Source organism: Phascolarctos cinereus, unplaced genomic scaffold, assembly GCF_003287225.1.
Source record: "Phascolarctos cinereus isolate Bilbo 61053 unplaced genomic scaffold, phaCin_HiC Scaffold_2;HRSCAF=192, whole genome shotgun sequence".
Lineage (NCBI taxonomy): Eukaryota > Metazoa > Chordata > Mammalia > Diprotodontia > Phascolarctidae > Phascolarctos > Phascolarctos cinereus.
Genome location: NW_027555625.1, coordinates 254,559,978 through 254,571,827, shown reverse-complemented (window position 1 = coordinate 254,571,827; position 11,850 = coordinate 254,559,978). Strand labels below are relative to the sequence as shown.

Below are 11,850 nucleotides of genomic sequence, written 5' to 3'. Positions count from 1 at the left end.
CTTCGTGCCTGAATTACCACAGGAGCTTCCTAACTAGTCTTTTTACTAATCACCTTTCCCCTTCTAATTAATCTGCCCTTGCTGCCAGAGTGTTTCTCAAACAGTCCTTTCTCCATGTCACTCCCTTGCTCTGAAATTTTGAGTGACATTATACTGACTTCCAAATTGGCCATATGCCTTAGAATGACATTCAAGATCTTCCGTAATTTGGCACCAGCCTACCTAACCTATCTTTCTGTCATTATTCCCAAAGGTGCCCCTCTCTATTTTAATCAGAACCACTTCGTTACCATCCCAGATTCTTGTGCACACTACCCACTTATGCACCTTTAATCCTGATACTCCCTGTACCCAGGATTCCCTTCTTCCTGCTCAAAACATATCCTCCCTATACTCCAAGACCCAATGCAAATCTGCATATCCGTCAATCAGCAAGCACGTATTTAGTGCTTGCTGTGTGCCAGGCACTATGTTAAGCACTGGGGATACAAAGAAAGGCAAAAACAGTCCTTGCCCTGAAGGATTAGGGAAAGACAAACATGAAAGTACCCAGATATATACAAGAGGTAATCTCAAGGCACAAATCAAAAACTGGTGGACTGGGAAAGGTATCCTAAGGAAGGTAGGATTTGAACTGAGTCTTGAAGGAAGTCAGGGAAACTGAAAGGCAGAGGTGAGGTAGGAAAGCATTTCAAGCCTCAGAGACAGCTAGTGGAAAGGCAAGGAGATGAAAAATGGAATGTCAAACGTGAAAAATAGAAAATAACAGTAATAACCAACATTTATATAGCTCTTACTAGATGCCAGGCACTGTGCTAGGTACTTTATAATTTTTATCTTATTTAAGCCTTACAACCATCTTGAGAGGTAAGTGCTATTTTTATCCCCATTTTATAGATGAGGAAGCTGAGGGAAAGGTTAAGTGACTTGCCCAGGGCCACACAACTCCTAGGTGTATGAGGTCAGATTTAAACTCCGGTCTTCCTGACCCCAGGCACAGTGCTCTATCCCCTCCCTATACCACCTAGCTGTCCAGTATGGATGGATTATGGAGTATACTGAGGGAAGTAAAGTGTAAGAAGATTGAAAAGGTAGGAAAGGGCTAAGTTATAAAACAAAGAGGGTTTTCTTCTTTCTTTCTAAATTTTTTTTCCAATTACATATCAAAACAATTTTTAACATTCATTTTTTAAAATTTTGAGTTCCAGATTGTCTTCCTACCTTCTTCCCGTCCCACCTCATTAGAAGGCAAGCAGTTTGCTATAGGTTATACATGTGCAGTCATGCAAAACATTTTTCCTTATTAGTCTTGTTGTGAAAGAAAACACAGACCAAAAAAAAAAAAACACCAAGAAAAATAAAGTTTTTTTTTTTTTAAAGCATACTTCGATCTGCATTCAGACTCAATCTGTTCTTTCTCTGGAGATGGATAGCATTTTTCATTACGAGTCCTTCCAAATTCTCTTGGATCATTGTATTGCTTAAAATAGCTAAGTCATTCACAGTTGATCATCGTATAATATTGCTGTTACTGTGTACAGTGTTCTGGTTCTGTTTTACTTCACTTTGCAGCAGTTCATTAAGTCTTTCAAAGTTTTTCTGAAAGACTCCTGCTCATCGTTTCTCATAGTACAGTAATATTCCATCACAATCATATGCCATAGCGTGTTCAAACATTCCCTAATTGATAGGCATCCCTTCAATTTCCAATTCTTTGCCATCACAAAAAGAGCTGTTATAAATATTTTGTTCTTGTAGGTCCTTTCCCTTTTTTAAAAAAAACTCTCTGGGATACAAACCTAATAGTGTATTGCTGGGTCAAAGGATATGCACAGTTTTATAGACCTTTGGTCATAGTTCCAAATTGCTCTCCAGAATGGTCGGATCAGTTCACAACTCCTCCAACAGTATATTAGTGTCCCAGTTTTCCTACATCCTCTCTAACATTTGTCATTTTCCTTTTCTGTCATATGAGCCAATCTGATAGGTGTGAGGTGGTACCTCAGAGTTGTTTTAATTTGCATTTCTCAAATCAACATTGATTTAGAGAATTTTCTCATATGATTATAGACGGTTTTGATTTCTTCATCTAAAAAGCGCCCATTCATATCCTTTGACCATTTATCAATTGGGAAATAACTCTTATTCTTATAAATTTAACTCAGTTTTCTATATATTTGAGAAATAAGACCTTTAGCAGGGAAACTTATTGTGAAAATTTTTTCCCAGTGTTTGTAAGATGCTGGTTTTTAACCTATTTGCTGTTCACTTCCATTTTATGGATGAGTTCATCCCATTCACATTCACATTCACAGTTATGATTAACTGTGTATTTTCTTCCTAATTTTTCCCTGTTTATCCTTCTTTCCCTCTCCTTTCACCCTGTCCTTCCTTAAAAGCATTTTGCTTTTACCTTTCCAAATCCTCCCTCCCTTCTATCAGCCTCCCCCTTTTCTTATCTTTCTCCCCTCCTACTTCCATGTAGAGTAAGATAGATTTCTATACCCAAATGAATGTATGTATTATTCCCTCTTTGAGCCAGTTCTGTTGAGAGTAAGGTTCAAGCATTGTCTGCCACCACCACCATCTTCCTCTCCACTGTTAAAGCTATTTCACATCTCTTTTATGTGAGATACTTTACCCCATTCTACCTCTCCCTTCCTCCTTCTCCCAGTGCATTCTTTTTTCTCACACCTTAATTTTATTTTTTTGGATATCATTCCATCATAGTCAACTCGCACCTGTGCCCTCTGTCTATGTATAATCCTTCTAACTCCTCTAATAATGATAAAGTTCTTAGGAGTTACAAGTATCATTTTCCCATGAAGAAATGTAAACAGTTTAATTTTATTGAACACCTTATGATTTCTCTTTTCTATTTAATTTTTTATGTTTCTCTTGAGTCTTGTATTTGAAAGTCAAATTTTCTATTCAGTTCTAGTCTTTTCATCAGAAATGCTTGAAAGCCCTCTATTTCATTAAATGTTTATTTTTTCCCCTGACGGGTTATACTCAATTTTGCTGGGTAGGTGATTCTAGCTCCTTTGCCCTTTGGAATACCATATTCTGAGCCCTACAGTCTTTTTATGTAGAAGCTGCTAAATCTTCTGTTATCCTGATTCTGGCTTCACAGTATTTGAATTGTTTTTTTCTAGTTGGTTGTCTCATTAACCTGAGATCTCTGGAATTTGTCTATAATATTCCTTAGAGTTTTCATTTTGAGATCTCTTTCAGGAGGTGATGAGTGGATTCTTTCCATTTCTATTTTACTCTTTGGTTCTAAAATGTCAGAGCAGTTTTTCTTGATTATTTCTTGAAAGATGGAGTCCAGGCTCTTTTTTTGATCAGATAGTCTAATAATTCCTAAATTATCTCTCCTGGATCTATTTTCTAGGTCAGTTGTTTTTCCAGCGATATACATTAGATTTTCTTTTTTTTTTTATTCTTTTGACCTTGTTTTTATTGTTTCTTGATAGTATTGTTTCTTGATGACTCATGGAGTCATTAGTTTTTACTTGTCCAATTCTAATTTTTTAGGAATTATTTTCTTCAGTGAGCTTTTGTACCTCCTTTTCCATTTGGCCAGTTCTAATTTTTAAGGAGTTCTTTTCTTCAGTGAATTTTTGTATATCTTTTCCCATTTGACCAATTCTTCTTTTTAAGGAGTTCTCTTAAATGGAATTTTTGTGCCTTTTTTTTTTAACCATTTGGTGTATTCTGTTTTTTAAGGTGTTCTTTTCTTTAGTTTTGTGTGTGTGTGTGTGTGTGCTTCTTTTACCAAACTGTTAACTCTTTTTTCATGGTCTTACATCACTCCCAATTCTTTTCCCAATTTTTCTTCTACTTCACTTATTTGATTTTTTAAAATCCTTTTTGAGCTCTCCCAAGAATTCTTTTGGGGACTTAAGATCAATTTACGTTTTTTCTTTGAAGCTTTGCATGTAGCTGTTTTGACATTGTTGTCTTCTGAATTTGTGTCTTGGTCTTCCCTATCACCACTTACTATGGTGAAATTCTTTTTTGTTTTTTGCTCATTTTTCCAGCCTATTTCTTGACTTTTAACTTTATGTTAAAATTGGGCTCTGCTCTCGGGGTGGAGGGGGCACTGTCCCAAGCTTCAGGGTTTTGTTTTGTCTTTTTGTATCTGTGTTCAGAGATAACTCTGGAGACCTATAAGTTTTTGATTCTTCAAGGTGGCATGATCTAGAGAGGGGGGTGTATTTACTATTCTTCCGGTCTGTGCTCTGGTCTGTGAGGGCCTACAAGCACTCTTTTCCACCCTGGGACTATGACCAGCATCCTCACTCCTGTTAGTGCTCCTTATAGCCCTAGGACTGTGACCCAGAACTAAATATGGGCAAGGCATCAGAGTCCTGCACCCAGTGCCAGCAAAGGGTTCTCCTTTTGAATAGTTGCCCAACTCCCTTACCACTGGTGGGCTGAGAGCTCTAGAAGCCACCATTGCCCCAAGGCCTACTACTGACTTTTTGGGGCATGGCCTGTGCTGGACCACACTGCCACTGAGATAGACCTTTTCTACCAACCTTCTAAGTTGTCTTGGGCTGGAAAATTGTTTCACCTCATCCTTTTGTTCATTCTGCCACTCCAGAATTAATTTTGAGATGTTATTTTAAAGTTGTTTGGAGGGAATTTGGGAGAGCTCAGGTGAGTCCCCACCTTTATTCTGCCATCTTGGCTCCACCTTCTCTTGTTGTATAAAGAGTTTTAAATGCCAAACAAAAGACTATATATTTGATCCTAGAGGTATTAGCCAGGAGCCACTGGAATCTATTGAGAAGGAAACTGGCATGGTCAATAGTAAATAAATCTATGCTTCTTTTGAAAATTACTTTGTTAACTGAAAGGTTGATGGATTGGAATGGGGAAAGATTTGAGTCAAGGAAACCAATTAGAAGGATTTTGTAGTAGTGAGGCAAAAGTTTATGGGATCTGACCTAGGATGGTGGCTGTATGAATAAGATATATACAAGAGGTGTTGTGAAAGGAAAAGCAAAAACATTTGGGAACATATTGGATATAGGGGAGAAGGGTGAGTATAAATGAGGAGTCAAGGATGACACTGAAGTTATGAGCCTGAGTGACAAAGAGGATAGTGGTGCTCTTGACAGTAGTAAGGAAGTTTGAAAGAGAAAAGAGTTTGGGGCAAAAGATAACAAGGTTTTTTTCAGAGTGTTGAGTTTGAGATTCCCATGGGACATCCAGTTCAAAATGTCTAAAAGGCAGTTGGTGATGTAAATCTGGAGGTCAGGAGAGATACAAGGCCTGGATAAATAGATCTGGGAATCAGCTGCATAGAGATGACAATTGAAGCCATAGGAGGTAATGTGATCACCAAGAGAGAGCACATGGGGAAAAGAGAAGAGGGCCCAGGACAGAGCCTTCAGGTATACACAAAGTTAGTGAACATCATATGATGAACTAGCTCAAGAGACTGAGGAACATTAGGCAGACAGCTCAAAGGAGAACCAGAAGAGAGCAGTGTCACAAAAACCGAGAGGGGGAGACTCTCCAGGAGCAGAAGATGGTCGGCAGCGTCTGATGCTGCAAAGGCCAAGGAGGACTAAGACTGAGAAAACACCATCAGGTGTGACAACTAAGAGATTATTCATAACTTTAGAGAGGGCAGTTTTAGTTGAAGGATGAAGTTGGAAGCCAGGTTGCAAAAGGTTTAAAAGAGAGTAAGAGGAGAAGAAGTGGAGACACAAATTATAGATGGCTTTTCCAAGAAATTTAGCCTAGGAGAGTAGAGAGATATAGGATGATAGTTCATGAAGATATTAGCATCAAATGAGTGGGGTGGGGTGGGAAGAGGGTATTAGTTAGGGATAGAAGAGACATAGGCATGTTTGTAGGCATCAGGGAAGGACCTTGATAGGGAGAGGTTGAAGATGAGAGAGAGTGTAGATGATAGTGGAGACAACCTTCTGGAAAAGACAGAAGTGGATGAGATCAGTGGTGCATATAGAGGTGTTGACTTTGTCAAGGAGAAAGGCCACTTTTCCATCAAAGACCCCAGTGAAAGAGATCGTAGAGGAAGGTGTCTAAGTGATATGAGATGAGAAGGAAGGGAGAAGGGGAAACTCTTGTTGAATGGCCTCAATTTTTTTGGTACAGTATAAGTGAATTTCTCAGCTGAGAGTGTAGCTGGAAGGGGAAAACAGCACATATATATGTAAATATATACAAAATAAATACAAGGAAATGTGAGGGGGAGGAAATCAGGAAAGGTTTCATATAGAGGTGTCCCTTGAGCTGAGTTTTGGTGTCCTCCATGAAATCTTTCCTGATGGCTCCACTAAATCTTGATCCTTCTCTTCCCTGACTCCAATTGTACTTACCGCTTGTGCCACATAACTAGCACCTTGTTATTTGCCATCCTGTTCTCTAAATGTGTTGTACAGTTAAGTGTTTTATTATATCAGTGTTTGCTACTTGTTTCATATGTGTTAATCTTGTCTCTCATCATTGACTCTCAGCTCTTTGCGGGCAGGAAATGTATCCTGTAATTGCTTGCTAGACATTTGCAAGGGCAATAAAGTACATGGTGAATGCATTGTGAGTGATTTATTAAATGTAAATGAAGCATGGACAAATCCACTTTTATATTGGGGGGAAGGAGAGTTGTCTGTTTCTTATCACCGAACCATAAAGAGCACTGAGACTGAATTCCTAAATATAGCTAGAGTTTGATGTGGATACTTAAAGAGACATAAAGAGACACAGTGAAATCGTTTTCACTATGAAAAGGGAGGCCTGGATGAAAAGTTGCTTCTGTGTGGTTGTGGACTAGGCTATGCTTATTGCAGGTGCCCAGGGCATGGTGAGTAACAGATAGACTGCCTCATTGGACTACAGCATTAGTGACAGGGCTCAAGCCATGTCTGCAGTCAGTGTTGAGGAACATCTGGTGAAAGATAAGATCAAAAGATAGCAACTTTTGTTTTGAATACTGGCCATTGCTGTGGAGGTAATAAACTGCACACCATGGATGGAATAGGTGTAAAGAATGCCAACACATTGCCAGCAGGTATGCTGAGGCCCTGCTGACCCTTGTGGAATCAGGGCAGGGTCTGGGGGGAACTTGTATAGGGTTAAGGCTCTCCAAAGAAAGAGTGTCCCATGAGCTTGCTTAGACAGACAGAATATGTTTGTGTCTCATTATCTCCCTGGCTCTGCTGCTGCCCATGGTTTCATACCTCCCTGATGATTTACATGAGAACCAGCATATTCTGTTCTCTTTTACCCTTTTCTTTTTTCCCCTCTCCCAATTGGATCCAGAGGGTGAACCAGTGTCACAGCCAAAATCCACATTGAACTCCTACTGATAGGCAATTTCTCTCTGGCAAAGCAAACATCCTATTCCAGAAAATTCCAGGAAGTCTGTTGACTTACAGTTTCATTATGACTTTCCTGGGTGAACCCTATCAAGAGGGCATTAAGGTGGGTGGGGAAGGGAATTTTCTGTAACTACACTCGTACCAATCATTACTGTTTCACTGGACAAACCATCACCTCTGATGTCAGTCCTAATGTCAGGAAAACCATATAGACTATGAAACTCGATGTTTCAAAAAACATGATACAATCCATATATATGAATGTGAAGTATCTTATGTTAAGATTATGGGAGTAGAAAGCACGAAAAGATTTTGGAGTTTGGGGTTCTCTTGAGGAGGATCGCATCATTTCATTTACCATAAGGTCTTTAACAAAAAGTAAACGGGTTTTGAAAATGAATTAGTTTCTATTGTGGTTCATTTTTCCTAATGGTATCCAATAAGTTTAGCAGAAGTTATATGTGATCAACATCAATTCTGCCATCTAGGGTATCAGACATCCATTCCTTATTCATTCTAGCCTTTCTAGTCACCTTAATCAGGTCATCTCGTAGGCTGTGCTTTAATATTTGTACCAGTAAAGTAGGTAGAATGCTATCTATTACTGGGGAATATTATTATTAATAATAAGCACTTGCTCTGGGATTTGGGACATATTGATAAGAAGGTAAAATTGGCCCAGGATCCTTGTAGGAGAAATAACATATCCTCTGTAACACATTAGTAGCATCCTTCTTGTGTTTTTAAATCTTATTTTATTGATATCTTTTGTTTTATGTTACCTTCATTTCTAAACAGATCTCTCTCTCTCTCTCTCTCTCTCTCTCTCTCTCTCTCTCTCTCTCTCTCTCTCTCTCTCTCTCTCTCTCTCTCTCTCTCTCTCTTTCTCTCTCCCCCTTAGAGATCAGTCTCTTAAAACAAAGAACAAAACAGAAAGCAGTTCAGCAAAACAACTAATAGATCAGCCAATATGCAGTATTCCATACCCACAATCTCTGACTTCTGCAAAGAGAGGGAGATGCATTATCTCAAATCTTTTGAGACCATTATAAATTATAGTGCTTCTTAGTTTAGCTTTTTTTCCCCCTTATTTCTGTTCATGTTGCTGTGGTCATTTTGCATATTGTCTTCCCAGCTCTACATCAGTTCATGTAAGTCTTGCTAAGCTTCTTATAGTTATTCATATTCATTGTTTCTTATGGTACAATAATATTCCATTATGTTCGTGTACCACAATTTGTTTAGCCATTTCCTAATAGGTAGCCATCTACTTTATTTTCAGTTCTTTGCTACCTCAAAAAGTGCTTCTATGCATATTTGGTGGTGTATGAACCCTTTCTTTCTATCTTAGACCTTCTTGGAACATGTACCTAGCAGTAGAAACTCTCTAGTTTAACATAGAATTTCTATGTTAGAGGATATGGGCATTTTTATCACTTTTTTAGCATAAAACCAAATAGCTTTTTTGAATGGTAAGATTAATTCATAGCTTCACCAACAGTGTCTTAGTATGTACATCTTCCCATATCCCTTCCAACATAAACTATTTCCATCTTTTGTTATCTTTGAGAATTTCATCATCCTTTATGACCAGACCTTCAGGCTATTCTCTCCCTGGAGCAAAAGTATAGTTCCATTAAACTCTTAAATAGCTCACTAATGGAAAGGGGACATTGACATGGAAATTCTGGAACAGAAAATAAAGAAAACTGCACATTTTTATCAGATTTTGGAATATATTATTTATGTTTTTATAAATCAAGCTTCCTACTTTATTCTTCATTCCTTTTATTGGGGAGGGAAGGAGGGAGGGACTGGATCTATAATTCCATTATAGTAAGGAAACTCTAGCAATGCAGATGAGCACTTGTTCTACAGTTTATAGTCTTAGAGAGTTGCCTGGAGTACCAGGAGGTTAAATGACTTGCCCAGGGTCACATGAGCAAGACATGTGAGATGCCGGGCTCCGGGTCTTCCTGATTCCAAGGCCAGTTCATTATCTGCTTTGTGCACTATGTGTCTTTTTGTCCCACAGACTAATAATAATCCCTGTCAGCAGAGGACCTTACCTCATACTTTACTGAGGAAATAAAGGCCATTTACAATGAGCTTTCACCCCCTTCCCTATGCTTCATCTCTAAACTCATTGAGATCAGCCACCATTCTCTCTTGGTTGTGGGCTAGAACACGAGTGGAATTGGGAATGCCCCCGCTAACCTGCACTCTCTCACAGAACCAGCCGGTGCTCTTATGAGCCAAGATTTTGTGGAACAGCCTTGGGGCAGTTTGCATCACCTTTGTCCCCAGGTTGATTGATCTGAGACCCCTCTTTGGGGAAGACAGAAAAGCAGTTTTGGAATTTTGTCGAGGAGTTTCTGAGACCCCAGGGAACCTCCCTGCCAATGGCTCCCTGCTGGCAGCTTTTATATGCTTTCACCTTCATGAACTGCTTTTCAGCCATCGTGGGGATTGCTTTTCCCCAGAAGTTGTTGGATACATTTATTTTTTAAATGGTTTATTTGAATCTTTCAACTCTTAAGTCCGTTGCGGCAGACATGGACCTACAACCTGGGCATTCTTTTTTTTCTGATGCCTCTGATGAAGAGGAGACTCTTACCCTTACCCCAGGGACATCCCTTCTCTTTTTATCCTCATCTTATCCTCCCTCATCTCCAACAGCTGCTTCCACAATCATCTCCCCAATCTTTACTCCCTTTCCAACAGCTCCTTCCTGTTGCCTACAGACATATCCAGATCTCTCCCACCTTTCAAAAACCCTTACTGGCCCCTACCATCCCTTCAAGTTATAATCTTGTATTTTTCCTCCTTTTCACAGCCATAATCCTAGAAGAAATTATCTATATTTATTTCCTCTACTTCCTCTTCTTTCATTCCTCAACCCTTTTATCTAACCTCTTAACTGGTTAGCTGCTCTTTACAAAGTTATCAGTGATCTCTTATTGCCATATCTGATGGCCTTTTCTCAGTTCTCATTCTTCTTGACCTTTCTGCAACATTTGACACCATTGACCACCTTCTCCTACTCATTCCCCTCTTGGTTTTTGTAACACTGCTCTTATGGTTCTCCTCAGCCTTTTTTTTTTTTCCACTTATGGCATCAGCCATATCCTGACCCCAAATTAAGAGTGTATACTAAGGCTCTGTCCTAGGCTTCCATTTCTCCTCTTTATTTTCTCACTTGGTTGACCTCATTCAGTTATAATCCTTATACTGATGACTCCCAGATCTGTGTATCCAGCCATAGTCTCTTCTGCACTTCAGTCCCACATCACCAGTTGCCTACTAGACATTTCAAGATGGTTATCCCATAGGCATCTTAAAATTCAACACATCCAAAATGGAACTCACCATCTTTCACCCCAAACCCATCCCCCTTCTTAACTTCCCTAATTCCATGAAGGGTCCCACCATCCTTCTGGTCACCCAGGTTCACACCCTCAGAATCATCTTTAGCTCTTCACTCTCCCTCACCCCCAGCAGCCAAACAATTGCCAAATCTTATTGATTCTGTCTCTACATCTCTCACATCTATCCCCTTCTTTCTACTCATATTGCTAACACCCTAGTAGCGTCCTCATTTTTCTCCCTGTATGAAAGATTTTCCCTCTACAGCCCATCCTTCACACAGCTGCTGAAGTGATTTTCCTAAAGCACAGATGAAACTGTGTCTTACTCAGTAAGCTCTATTCTTTGACAAAGTTCTGCCCAATCTGACCCATTCCTACCTTTGCAGCTATGTTACACATTATTTTCACACACACACACTCTCTAGGGTCTAGCCCTTCTTCCTGTTCCTCACGCATAGTATTCCATTTCCCATCTTTTTGCCTTTCCATTAGCTGTCCCCCATGTCCAGCATGCACACTCTCCTCACCACTACCTCTTGGAATCCTTGATTTCCCTTCCAGACTCAACTGAAGTCCTACCTTTCCTGATCTCCCCAGCTGCTAGACTTGTATTTATTTTGCATATATTTGTGTGTGTACATTCTCCCCTTTTAGAAGGTAAGTTGTCTAAGAGCTGGGAATGTTTCGCTTTTGTCCTTGTATCCCCAGTGCTTAGCACATGGTCATTCACAGGCAGCTCAAAGGTACAGTTGACAGAGCACTAGATCTGGGTCGGCACAGGACTTCCTGGAGTCGGGAAGATCTAAGTTCAAATCTGGCCTCTGACACTTACTAGCTATATGACCCTTAGCAAGTCATCTAATCTGTTCTGCCTCAATTTTCTCATATGTAAAATAGGGATAGTATTAGCACCTACCTCCCAGGATTGTTGTGAGGATGAATAATATTTGTAAAATGCTTTGCAAACCTTTAAAGCACTATATAAATTCTATCTATTATTGTACTAGAATGCACTTAATAAGTGTTTATTGGATTAAATTGGAATGGATAATTCACTCATAGGTAATGGAGCGTTGGCTGTAAAACCTTTTGGAGTCCGTCTCCCAAATACATGGTGTGTGTAT

At 39.5% G+C, this 11,850-nt stretch overlaps 1 protein-coding gene and 1 long non-coding RNA gene across 8 annotated transcripts in view; one reads left to right on the top strand and one right to left on the bottom strand.

Moving 5' to 3' along the window:
- The window catches only part of EXD3 (exonuclease 3'-5' domain containing 3), a 423,178-nt gene that overhangs the window by 306,304 nt on the left and 105,024 nt on the right, over positions 1-11,850 (top strand). The gene's annotated exons all lie outside the window — the stretch shown is intronic.
- Positions 1-11,850, bottom strand: part of LOC110205288 (uncharacterized) — a 31,493-nt gene that overhangs the window by 15,085 nt on the left and 4,558 nt on the right. The gene's annotated exons all lie outside the window — the stretch shown is intronic.